Here is a 13,627-nt window from a genome sequence, read left to right as displayed (position 1 = left end):
TTGTTGCTGTGTCGGGCTAACGTTGGGCAAGCTTTTCGGTTGTCAGGATCAACCTTTGTTAAAACTGCATGCATAAAGTTTGAGTATATGTGTAAATCAGTCTATAAACAAGAATTATTTGAGGTCTGATGGGAACATTTTTAATTGTGTGTTTTGTGTGGTGTTCTATGGTTGATAACTAGTCAGTAAGTTTGAATTTATATCAAAATGGAATTAAATCATGATGCCAGGTTTTTAGAGCTTACATTCACTTCCATTTTTATTATAACTTTTGTAAAATCTGAAAGTCATTTCCATAATTATATCACATTCTATAGTTATTTAATTTGGTTCTTTAAAGGTGTTTGATATATGAACATGTACATAATATTTAAAGGGAATGAAGCCTTTGGAACAAGTAGGCTTCTGTTGAAAGAAAAAAAATCAAAGAAGAACAAAGAAAGAAAGCACTGTGCTGTATTGTACACATAATAACTTTTTATATCTTCGAGGTTGGATCACCAAATTTACCATCTCCTGAATGCACATGTCAAGTTTGAATATGAGTTGAATTTGAATAAGGTGAAAGGTCAATAAACTTTCCATGACTGGCACTACCTTAACTTAGGTTCATTATAATTTGGTGTGAATGACACTAGGGCGGATCTCAGAAATTATATTGATTATCAAATTGATTTTGAGGTGCAGAGGTCAAAAATCAAGGTGACAGTGACATGTTTTTCTTTTAGCATTGTAACTCTGGAATTGTTGCAAGACTCTTATGAGAATGGTTATTTCATCTAAGTCAATTCACATTGAAGTTTCGATATGATTTTGTTGTATGCTCTCGGAAATTACGGTTTTTCTGATTGTTTTGAATAGTGTGCGAGACACAAAATTGATTTTGGCTTGTTTTGTCTTGATTTTGGTGTAATTAATGATAATTGACTGTTTAATGTCAGATGATTATTGTTTGACTTTTTTGTGAAATCGATGAATAATTAAAATCATACATTTGTATAATATGAGTGTTTATAAAATATGATTTGTAAGAGTTATTTGAAGTACATATCACACAAATAGACTGTGCACTGATATTCAAATTATGGATTTTCCTTTCCTTGGGACTTGGGAAGAAGTTATTTAATTTACATGTGCCTGACAGTGATAATACAATACTTGGAATCCACTCTGATTATTTGAGTTGTTGCTGTGTTGGGCAAACGTTGGGCAAGCTTTTCGGTTGTCAGGATCAACCTTTGTTAAAACTGCATGCATAAAGTTTGAGTATATGTGTAAATCAGTCTATAAACAAGAATTATTTGAGGTCTGATGGGAACATTTTTAATTGTGTGTTTTGTGTGGTGTTCTATGGTTGATAACTAGTCAGTAAGTTTGAATTTATATCAAAATGGAATTAAATCATGATGCCAGGTTTTTAGAGCTTACATTCACTTCCATTTTTATTATAACTTTTGTAAAATCTGAAAGTCATTTCCATAATTATATCACATTCTATAGTTATTTAATTTGGTTCTTTAAAGGTGTTTGATATATGAACATGTACATAATATTTAAAGGGAATGAAGCCTTTGGAACAAGTAGGCTTCTGTTGAAACAGAAAAATCAAAGAAGAACAAAGAAAGAAAGCACTGTGCTGTATTGTACACATAATAACTTTTTATATCTTCGAGGTTGGATCACCAAATTTACCATCTCCTGAATGCACATGTCAAGTTTGAATATGAGTTGAATTTGAATAAGGTGAAAGGTCAATAAACTTTCCATGACTGGCAGTACCTTAACTTAGGTTCATTATAATTTGGTGTGAATGACACTAGGGCAGATCTCAGAAATTATATTGATTATCAAATTGATTTTGAGGTGCAGAGGTCAAAAATCAAAGTGACAGTGACATGTTTTTCTTTTAGCATTGTAACTCTGGAATTGTTGCAAGACTCTTATGAGAATGGTTATTTCATCTAAGTCAATTCACATTGAAGTTTCGATATGATTTTGTTGTGTGCTCTCGGAAATTACGGTTTTTCTGATTGTTTTGAATAGTGTGCGAGACACAAAATTGATTTTGGCTTGTTTTGTCTTGATTTTGGTGTAATTAATGATAATTGACTGTTTAATGTCAGATGATTATTGTTTGACTTTTTTGTGAAATCGATGAATAATTAAAATCATATATTTGTATAATATGAGTGTTTATAAAATATGATTTGTAAGAGTTATTTGAAGTACATATCACACAAATAGACTGTTTCACTGATATATTCAAATTATGGATGTTCCTTTCCTTGGGACTTGGGAAGAAGTTATTTAATTTACATGTGCCTGACAGTGATAATACAATACTTGGAATCCACTCTGATTATTTGAGTTGTTGCTGTGTTGGGCAAAGGTTGGACAAGCTTTTCGGTTGTCAGGATCAACCTTTGTTAAAACTGCATGCATAAAGTTTGAGTATATGTGTAAATCAGTCTATAAACGAGAATTATTTGAGGTCTGATGGGAACATTTTTAATTGTGTGTTTTGTGTGGTGTTCTATGGTTGATTTCAGGTTTTTAGAGCTTACATTCACTTCCATTTTTATTATAACATTTGTAAAATCTCAAAGTCATTTCCATAATTATATCACATTCTATAGTTATTTAATTTGGTTAAGGTGTTTGATATATGAACATGTACATGATATTTAAAGGGAATGAAGCCTTTGGAACAAGTAGGCTTCTGTTGAAACAGAAAAATCAAAGAAGAACAAAGGAAGTTTGAGAAAAATGGGACAAATAATGAGAAAGTTATGAGCATTTGAATATTGGAATAATTAATGCTATCGAGATCCTCGTATTAGCAATGCAACAAGGATGTGTCATGTCACATGTGAACAACTTCATCTTTGATGGACTAGGTAAATATATGGATGGAGAGGTTGCCGTTTGATTTTAACTGAGATATTTTTTAGGTCATTTTCACCTTCAAAATTACCGTTTTGTAGAATGTCAGTGCATAATAATGACATGCTTTATGTGTTTTGGTGTTTGTGTGCATGTGTGTGTGTTTGTGTAACGCATATATGAGGAAAAAAATAGAGTCAGATATGTATAGCATACTGAAATTTGGGGGGAAATAGAGGAAGAATGTAGAGATAGAGTGGCCGAGATAAAGACAAAGAAAACTGGAATGTGAAATGATGATTTGAGAAAGAGTAATAAAGAATACGCGTAAAATGTGTTAACTTGACATGCGTCCTTTTCTCACAAAAATGCGGCGTGATACCTTTGAAAAAAGTATGTTAAATAATACCTGAAAGGAATACGGTCAGCTCAAATTTTGGATGCATATTTTTTTCCTTTGTAGTTGGTGTGTTGAAAAGTACGATATCCTGGGAATTGAGAGGATTCTTCAGTTAGCTTAGAGATCTGAGGTGAGTGGTGTTGAGTCGTAAATTTTTAATGTTTATTTCAAAAAGTTTTTACATTTATTTGTAATAGTTTCAAATATAGATTTGGATAAGTGTGTTCGTATATCGCTTTTGAAAGTCGTTGAAGTTGTTTTGCTCGAAATGCTGTGAAATATTGGTCGTATTTCTACACGGGCATGAGGCATGACGGCCACGGCATGCAGGCACGTACCCGGTACTACGTAGGCCTAGGCCCTAGCCTAGATCAGGCAGTACGGTATGGCAAGGGCATCTGCATGATTAACCCAGGGAACTCCGGTAAGCGATGAATTCCGATTACCGGAGCTAGAAATGAATATTCATTATGAATAACGTATTCTGTTGAATCACGGGGGTGTTGCATAGCACTCATGGCACTTTAGCAGTGTCATAGCGCATGTAATTTGATAGCGTTGTAGAGACGTACAAACTATCTATGTGGTGCCAAAGTCAAAAGAGAACTTGTTTGGAGAACGGTGTAGAGAACTTATGTTGGTTACCCTTGAGCTGGCAATCCTGTATTTTAGGGGTCTAACTTATTTTAGATTGCTAACTTCACACAACGAACAATTGTCCATAGACTGTGTACAACGGATAGATTGTCTCTGCACAGCGATTCGAAGACCGCTGATTGGTCAATCGCGCAGACACGTCATGATCACGTGGTCCGAAAAATAATTGCTTCACACTGCATGCGGAAGTATCGATAGTGATAACGATATCCGGTCACGATGTGCACGCAGTAAATGGTCTTGGTTCGTGATCAGATCGCTCCGGTATCAATACAAAATTATCGAAACTCTGCAATTTGATGCATATTCACGCAACACTCCGAAACCCGGAAGCCAATTGACTTTGTGCACGTTGCGATAGACTTTACAAATTTCAATGAATACGATGACATATAGACACTAATTTGTAAGATTTTGACGGAAAAGCAAAAAGTAATCGAAATTCTCTTACCTGTGCGGTATCGGTGAGAAAATGGATCCTCCGAGAATACCTTTCATAATTCATATAAAATACGCGAAAGAGAAATTCTAGGTTGATTTTGGTACGAGGTGATTAGAGAATTGCACACTTGTTTTGGTGGAATTCTGTGTGGGGTAATAAAAGGCTTGCACTGCACATGCTTACTATATTTTCATTCATAAATTGGTTCTCGGCAGTGGCTGGATGATGTCATGTCATAAGCAAAAATGCACATGACCGGTACGTTCACGCTCCGCTATCCGTTGTACACAATTTGTTGCTGTGCTTCAGGCAACAGCTCCAGGACTGTTGTTAACGGTAGTTCAGTAGTGAGTACGTACATGCTGGGGGGGGGGGGGTATTCAATGAAGATATAATGGCATGCAGCACGCGTTGGTCTAGAGGGTTTTATTATTTGGGGCATAATAGAGGGTATATCTGAGCACTTATGGGTGAAGGATGAAGAGTATAGGCCAAATGGTATATCAAACCAATGGTTATCAGTGTTACTTGTCATGGCGGGGGAGGGGGGGTTATACATGTAGAATGAAGAAATAATAAACGGCCTGCGATACCTGGCACGAATGTACGCTCTACTGAAGTACTGTTAACAGCGGTCGTGGAGGTGTTGCCTGAACTGAAGTTAGCAACCTAAAATAATTTAGACCCCTAAAATACAGGATTGCCCTTGAGCTGAGGGTCAAGTTTGAGAGATAGGCCTAAATAGCAGCTAGACTTAGCTGGCTTGCTAGACCTACTTAGTAGGCTACTGAGCCAGAACTAGTTTTAGCCTTAAGTATCAGAGCCTGAGCTGAGGTAGCTCACTAGAGTACTGTCTAGGTAGCTACCTTTGCTCAGGTTTTTGTGTCTGTGTGTGTGTGTTCTGTGATGACTCATACTAATTGTGTATGCAGAAACATGTAATGTACACACAAGTCCCGGTTATGTGTACTACTGTAATGTAATTTATGCATGTTGAAGTATGAGTTGTCACGAAGAAAGCGAGACACAAAAACTAAAGCTGAAGTGCAACAAGCTGTGGCGTAATTTGCTGCTGAACAGGCATGCAATGTTAACCAAAATAGATAGGGAAGGAGAGAAGATGACTGAGCCTGAGGATTAAAGTGAAACGATTTAGAGAACAATGAAATGAGCCTGAATGAGTTGAATTTTTATTGTGATTCCGCTCATATCAGCATGTTGTAGAGGAAAGATTAGCTGAATCTCTTGATATACAATGTATGAAGGGAGTGTGAGGAGGAGTTCCGGTGCTTTCAAAAATGTCTTTTATTGATTTTACTGAGGTGCTTAATTATTATGCAAATATTTAATTCATATTTTATGTTTTACTTTTCTTAAGACAGTTTACATCAGTTGAGTTTAAATCGAAGACTTCTTCAAAGCCAAGTTTCAGTTTTTGTCAATTGCAGCCTCATTTGTGTGTAAGTATATTTTAATATAAGTTGATCTAGGCCTACTTGGTGATTAAAAATGTTTCTAAATGTTTTTTTAGCAGTTCATTAAAGTAGTATAATTTGATGCACATGATTTGTCTGTGGTCGTCTTCTCTCCTTTCCTTTTATTGTCTCACCCACCAGAGATGAAGGCGAGACTTAGGGATCCAAATGTCGTCCGTCATCTGTCAGGTGTCCAACCGTCGTCTGTCATAAAACTTAATGACACATAACTCCATAACCGTAAGTCCCTTTTCAACCAAACTTTGATAGTAGATGGACTTGGGGGACCTGCATGTTATGCTGCACTGAGAGGTCACATGGTAAGGTGAAAGGTCATTTTCAGGTCAACGTTAAAGTTTACATGCAAGACACTCTTATGACACCTAACTTCGCAACCGTATGTCGCTTTTCAACAAAACTTGGATGGTGGATGGACTTGGGGGACTTGCATGTCAGGCTGCAGTCAGAGGTCACATGGTAAGGTCAAAGGTCATTTTCAGGTCAAAGTTAAAGTTTACATACTTGTAAGACATCCTTGTGACACCTTCGCAACTGGTAGTCACTTTTCAACCAAACTTGGATGGTAGATGGACTTAGGGGACTTGCATGTCAGGGTGCAGTCAGAGGTCACATGGTAAGGTCAAAGGTCATTTTCAGGTTAACGTTAAAGTTTACATACTTGTAAGACACCCTTGTGACACCTAACTTCGCAACTGTAAGTCTCTTTTCAATCAAACATGGATAGTAGATGGACTTGGGGGATCTGCAAGTTATGCGGCAGTCAGAGGTCACACGATAAGGTCAAAGGTCATTTTTATGTCAACGTTAAAGTTTACTTGCAAGACTCCATTATGACACCTAACTTCGCAACCGTATGTCACTTTTCAATGAAACTTGGATGGTGGATGGACTTGGGGGACTTGCATGTCAGGCTGGAGTCAGAGGTCACATGGTAAGGTCAAAGGTCATTTTGAGGTTAATGTTAAAGTTTACATACTTGTAAGACACCCTTGTGATACCTAACTTCGCAACTGGTAGTCACTTTTCAACCAAACTTGGATGGTAGATGGACTTAGGAGACCTGCATGTTATGGTGTAGTTGAGGGTCACATGGTAAGGTCAAAGTTCATTTTCAGGTCAACATTAAAGTTTATGTGCAAGGCTCTTATGACAAGTGTTATCATCACAGTCATTTCACCATGAAGTTTCGATACAATTCTGTTGTGTGCCCTCGCAAATCACGATATTTCTGGTTATTTTCACATGTGGGTGAGACACAAAATCGCTCTTGCCTTGTTCTTGTTGGAAACACTTGCCTGTTCGGCAGCAAATTACACCAGAACTTCTTTAACTTCAGTTTTATTTTTCATGTCTGGCTTGCTTCATGACAACTCGTACTGCAGCACACACAATCTACTTCCAGGATTCGTGTGTATATAGTGCTTACACGAGTCATTGCCGCGAACTGAAGAAAGTGAGACACAAAAAGTAAAGCTAAAATTGAAGAAGTTCTGGCGTAATTTGGTGCTAAACTTGGCGTACTTTTCAAACAAGAATAAAAAGGGAAGGAGAGAAGACGACTGAGAATGAAATCAAAGCAATTTAGAGAAACGATTGAGCCTGAATGAGTCCAATTTGATTGCAATTCTGCATAGGCTGGAATCTCATAGTGTAGCTATATACAGTACGTACTGATGTAACGTCCAGTTCTTCTAAGGGTGGCTTGTGGCTGTATCGGGCCCGCTTTCAATTGGATATGACCACACGCGTGTGGCTGGCTGGTAAAGACACATGCGTGTGGCTGCATGTAATCACTGCCTACATTATATTGTGGCTCATGAATATATGAAAGTTACATAGTAAATTTTTTTAACTCTGTATAATACATTGACAAGTGCACTGAAAAGTCAAAAGCAATTGGGTAGGACTGACAGTTTTATGGCCTTATTTAGTTTGGAAGCTGATGAGTTGAATAAGGGATGATGATTGATGACAATTTGAGGAAATGTTATCACAAACCTAATGATATTTGGTATTTCTTTACATTGTCATTAGACATGTTGTATCGCAATATTGTTAATTTATTTAAGTTTTGATGTTAAATATTGTGATGTTATCACAATATTGTGCAGCTGTAGTGAAAGTTGATTCATTAATGATTGTATTCTTGTTAAATAAATCTTTCTTGTTTTGTATTTTTGCAGGTTCTGTCAATGCTCAAGACTTTTGAAAGAACAGTGTATGTTTTCTTTCTCTATGGTTTTGTTGGGTGCATCTAGCACAATTTGTGCAATTTGTGATAAAACACAAGTGAAACTAACAATTCTTCTGTCCTTGTAGTACTGTTTTGTGACTTTCTTGTGTTTGTAATTTTCTATTCTTTGTGTTTTCTAGTACATGGCAGTCTAGTGTTAAGGACACTCAGGAATCATTCTGTGTAGAAGTTTATGTGGAAATCACTAACCTTGCCTGGTTCTGGCATGAAAGAAATACTGATAGGGCTGTAAATAATGAAAGAAGTACTGGCAAGGCTGTCAATACTGAAGTGAAATGAAATACTGAATGAAATAGTGTACTGTCAAGACTGCATTGAATACCGGTAAAATAAGGAAGCAACTTTATCTCTAGTGATATATAAATTACATGCTTTAAGTGACATAAATTCAAAGACCAAAAAGAAAAAAGTGAGAAAGAAAGAAGTAGAGTAGTTGGATAGAAGATATTTGATTATAGAGTCTTTTAACTTAAAATAAAAAGAATAGAGTTTGAAAAATTACAAAAGAGTAAGTAAAATTGAAGTGAAGAGGATGAGTAACCTAGAGTAGTTTAAAAGAGCATATTTGATTACAGAGAGGTTTTTTTAAATAGGTGTAACCTTTTAATTACAAACAGTGAGGAAGATTGATGTAAAAGAGTAAGGTTTCGAAGTTTCAGAGCTTCAAAAAAGGGGGGGGGGGGTTGGCTCTTAACTCTATATAGCCCTTGGGGGCCTAAAGGCCCCCCCCTCAACATTTTTCGTGATAATTTCTAAATGCAAAAAAAATAATATGCTGAAATTTCATGACTTTTTTCTTTCACATCTCACGCACATTTTAAGATCCTGTTTGCGAAAATCAGGGGTACACTTGTGAAGATATAGCACATATTCATGACCAATGTCACCGAAAATGGCAATTTCCATCGACTTTTGTGTGTACAATGTATGGGTTTTACAAGAAGTGTTGTCAGATGACTGTTTTTTTTTCTGTTTTTCCTCACATAACTTTCTTTTGGGCTATCACCAACTATTCTAGATTTAAAAAAAAATAAAAAATAGAGATTTGAAAACAAAGAAATACATAATAAATTAAAAACAAAGAAATACATAAGAAATTTGAAACATGGAAGGAAACAAGAATATTATCCATCTAATAAATTACTTTGAACCATTGAACTTTCTGGCTGCTAATGAATATTCATTTATCTCTAATTTGCATAAGTATCTTCACTTTTTGATGATATAATGTTAAAATTTAAAGTAAATATCACCTTTCTTCAGTACACTATTATAAAAGAAAAATTTATGCCCAGATATAGTAATATGTGAAATTCAGAATTTCGAGGAAAATTATCAAATGCGCATTATGAATTACTATTATAATCTAATAATTATACAATTACAATACAGTTGAGTGAGCTGTCTTTTAGATTACATGACTGGCTACTAACATGCTTGATTCCATTGCATTTTCTCCAAAATGGGGGGAAAACTACAAAAAAAATGAAAATTCCTTGAAAAAATTTGCATAATTAATTAGATAAATAAAAAATAATAAATATGACAAATTTGACAACCCATTCTTGTAAAATACATAATGAGACACCCCCACACTGAATTTGGTTGCAATTGGTCGCAAAACAGCCGAGATCTGAGGTCCCCCCCCCCCCCCTTGGCTGTACAATTTCAAAATAGTGCAGGCTCTATAGGGTTAAATTATACATTATGAAGTTAGGTGAGGAAAATTTTTGTTAAAAAATCTGTGATAAATAACAAAAAGATTGAGGAAAATTAAAGTAAGAGGAAATATTGTAAATACAAGTGAGGTTAAGTGGTTGGAAAGAAAATATTTGATTAGAAAGTTTTTAGAATAATTCAATAAAAAAAACGGAACTTAGTAAATTTTGTATTTGTGAGGAAAATTAAAGCCAGAGAAAAGATTGAGAAATACAAGTGGGTTTGAGAACTTTGATAGAGGATATTTCATAACAAATTCTTTTATTTAATAAAGTAAGGTTGATTGATTTCAAAAGCGTGAGAAAAGTTGAAGTAACAGAGTAAAGTTGAGAAGTTACAGAGTTTAGAGAAAAGGAAGTGACTTTGATAAGTTACACACATTTAAAAAAAAATGAGGAAAATTGAAGAGAATAAGGTTCAGAAATACAAGTGGGTTGAGAAGTTGCAGAGAGGGTATTTTATCCTTTACAGAGTTTTTGAGATAAACAAAGAAATTTGAAGTATTAAAGAGATCAAGGTACAAAAAATACAAGTTGGCTTGAGTGGTTGGAAAGAAAATATTTAATCACAGATTTTCCCTTTAAACAAAAGTAGATAAATTGAAGTATAAGGGTTAGGAAGAACAAGGGTTAGGAAAAACAAGTAGGCTTAACCCTAAAAAGACTGGGGGGGGGGCTGATTCAGCCCCCCCTTGACATTTTTCGCGATAAATCCGCCGCACAAAATTTTTTGACCGCGTCACTCATTGACTTTTTACTTTCAAGTCTCGCGCAACTTTTGAGACCAAAATTGTGACCCCGGGTACGCAATTCGGAAATTATTTAACATTTCGTAAGTACATGCACACCCAAAATTACTCAAAAACGTGAATTTGTGTACAAATCCAATGCAAATAGTGTTTTTAACCACAATAGAATACATAAGAAAATAAATGTGATGTTGAATTTTTTTAAAAATAAATGTGATCAGATGCCTATCTAGAGTAAGTGAAACAAAAATTAGCATTTCAGGGGCATTATTTTATTAGTTACAGCAAACTTATGATTTTACGCATAAATTAGCATAATTAATGAAACATGAGATTTTTGCAGAATTTGATGTTATAGTTTTGTAGATAATGCCATGGGTAACGCGTCTGCCAATTTTGGTCGCGATCGCGTGATCAACAGCCAAGATCATAAGGGGGGGGCTGAATCAGCCCCCCCCCTAGTCTTTTTAGGCGTCGAAATAGCCCAGTCTATTTAGGGTTAAGTAGTTTCATTGACAGTATGAAACATGTTAATATAGCTAATATCTAAAGTAATAAACTCAAGTTTGTTGATAGAGAAAATAGTTTTAAAAATTTGGATAAGATATTCAGTGTCTGTATTAAGTGACTTTCATTACAAGGAAAATAACATTATAATAAACCTTTAAGTGTGAAAAGGGGATAAACAATTTTATATTCAGACTGACAGAGTCCACTTATAAGTCTGCTTCATTGACAAAATAGAGATTTTCAAAAGGGAACTGAAAGTTTTTGATAAAGTACCTGTATTGCAATTTGAAGAGAGATATTGCAGTACAAATACAAGGAGTATACTCACATATCTTATGGACGTTATGCATTGTGTAATTTACTGATTTTTTTTAGCGTAGTGTCAATGTTTCAGTAGCAGTAGTCCCCCCTCCCTCTTCCCCTTACAGGGGTTTTATGGTAATTTGTTTTATAATAACTTATGATTTTGGTTTGGTTGTTTTTAGAAGCAAGGACTTGTATTGAATGTATGTAGTCTTGTTGCAGTGATTGTGAGTTTTGTATCTGCAACAGTCAGACGTATCCACTAACCACTGAATGTTAGCTGGTGTGTCCGGAGACTGTTCAGACCCGAGCAAACTAACACTAATCGTTTGTCTTGTCTTTGTTTAAAGTTTTATGTATCTGACAGTCAGACGTATCCACTAACCACTCATAGCGTTAGCTGGTGTGTCTGGAAGACTGTTCAGACCCTGAACGTACTAACCTTCAGTTTCCATTCGAAACTGAACTGAATTCAAATTGAGAAATACCATAACTGAATTCTAAAAGCAAGATCACTATCAAAGAGAACCACCAAAACCAAGAGAGTACCATCAAAGAGAATCAGAATCAAGAAACAATAAAAAAGAATAATCTAAAAAAGGAGACAATCAAGTGTAAAAAAGTGAGACCTTGGATTTGCATACGAAACCTTGAACTGAATTGAAATTGAGAAATACCATAACTGAATTCTAAAAGCAAGAGCACTATCAAAGAGAACCACCAAAACGAAGAGAGTACCATCAAAGAGAATCAGAATCAAGAAACAAATAAAAAAAGAAGAATCTTAAAAAGGAGACAATTAAGTGTGAAAAAGTGAGACCTTGGATTTGCATACAAAACCTTGAACTGAATTGATATTGAGAAATACCATAACTGAATTCTAAAAGCAAGAGCACTATCAAAGAGAACCACCAAAACCAAGAGAGTACCATCAAAGAGAATCATAATCAAGAAACAATAAAAAAGAAGAATAATCTAGAAAGGGAGACAAGTGTGAAAAGGGGATAAATAATTTTGCATCAAGAGTGACAGAGTCCACTTAAGAGTCTCGTTCATTAGAAAACAGAATTGAAAAATTGTTGGGGAACTAACAGTTTTTAATAAAGTATTGCACTTTGAAGAGATATATTGCAGAATAAATACAAAGATTCGTATTTGAAATCTCTGTATTATCTTCTTGTACATCCAAAACAAATCGAGGCATTTGTTTGAATATAACTATAGTTAGACTAAACTTTTAATATTGTGCATTTTATGCCTATTGAGATAAAGAGATTGAAAATGGCTTCCACTCAATTCAGCTCTATTGTTCATGAGATTCTAGGCATGCTTTCCAGTTACACATCGATGATAAACACAGATGTTGATGAATGTTATCATTGCATGGATAAGATCAATAAAAGTGACAACTATGTAACATGCGAGTCTTGTACAAACCATTTCCATGTGACATGTGAGGGAAACTTGAATAATGATAAACTTACTGACCAGAGATTGATTTGGATTTGCTCAAGCTGTGGTCATAGCAACATTGGTGATCGAATATTTGACAAAGTAGGTATTCCATCTCATTACAACAGATATGAACCTCTCATGTCAGGAGATGATAATGATGACAATGATGATGAGAACATGGAAGTCTTTAAACAGACAAGACAAGTAAGGAGAGCAAAAAAGAGGTATGTTAAAGTAAAAAAGAGCACAGTGTTTGCAGAGCAATGCAACAGATGTGAAAATGGTGTAACAGACAATCTGTCTCATGTCAAAGATCAAAACTTGCTCAATGAAGAACTTGACGATAATTGGGTAAAAGTGAAATGCAAAAGAACAAAATTGATGGCAAGAAAAACAGAAGGAAGAACACACTCAGATGAAGAAAACGAACAGGACAGAAGAAAGAGAAGATCAGTTAATGGTGCATTGTTGGAACCAGGTGTAACCTACATTGGCAAAGCATTCAAGACGTTTTATGGGAGTCATAAGAGAAAAAACACAGTACATGAAAAAGAGTGTAAGGTGAAGCAGAAGATGAAAGAAAAAGATGTCAGTTTGCAATCCTATGCAGAAAATCTATTGAGCATTTATGCTTGCAGTGTGCAATCTCTACATTCTATGAAGGTTTACAATGAAGCCTGTGAAGAAATGAAAAGAATGCATAATCAATCATACGCTGACGTAACTGCTAATTTGTCTCCATTGTCAAAACCAGATTCTG

At 35.3% G+C, this 13,627-nt stretch overlaps 1 long non-coding RNA gene across 1 annotated transcript; it reads left to right on the top strand.

Annotated features, from left to right (window-relative positions):
- The first annotated feature begins 3,292 nt into the window (after positions 1–3,292).
- Positions 3,293–8,812, top strand: LOC121412495. Its single transcript, XR_005969614.1, has 3 exons — positions 3,293–3,413; positions 5,761–5,842; positions 8,062–8,812. It is a non-coding gene; the product is annotated as an uncharacterized LOC121412495 (long non-coding RNA).
- The last annotated feature ends 4,815 nt before the right edge of the window (positions 8,813–13,627 follow it).

Source organism: Lytechinus variegatus, chromosome 4 (assembly GCF_018143015.1).
Source record: "Lytechinus variegatus isolate NC3 chromosome 4, Lvar_3.0, whole genome shotgun sequence".
Taxonomy (NCBI): Eukaryota; Metazoa; Echinodermata; class Echinoidea; order Temnopleuroida; family Toxopneustidae; genus Lytechinus; species Lytechinus variegatus.
The sequence above is the reverse complement of the archived record's forward strand: the minus strand, read 5'-3'. Positions and strand labels throughout refer to the sequence as shown.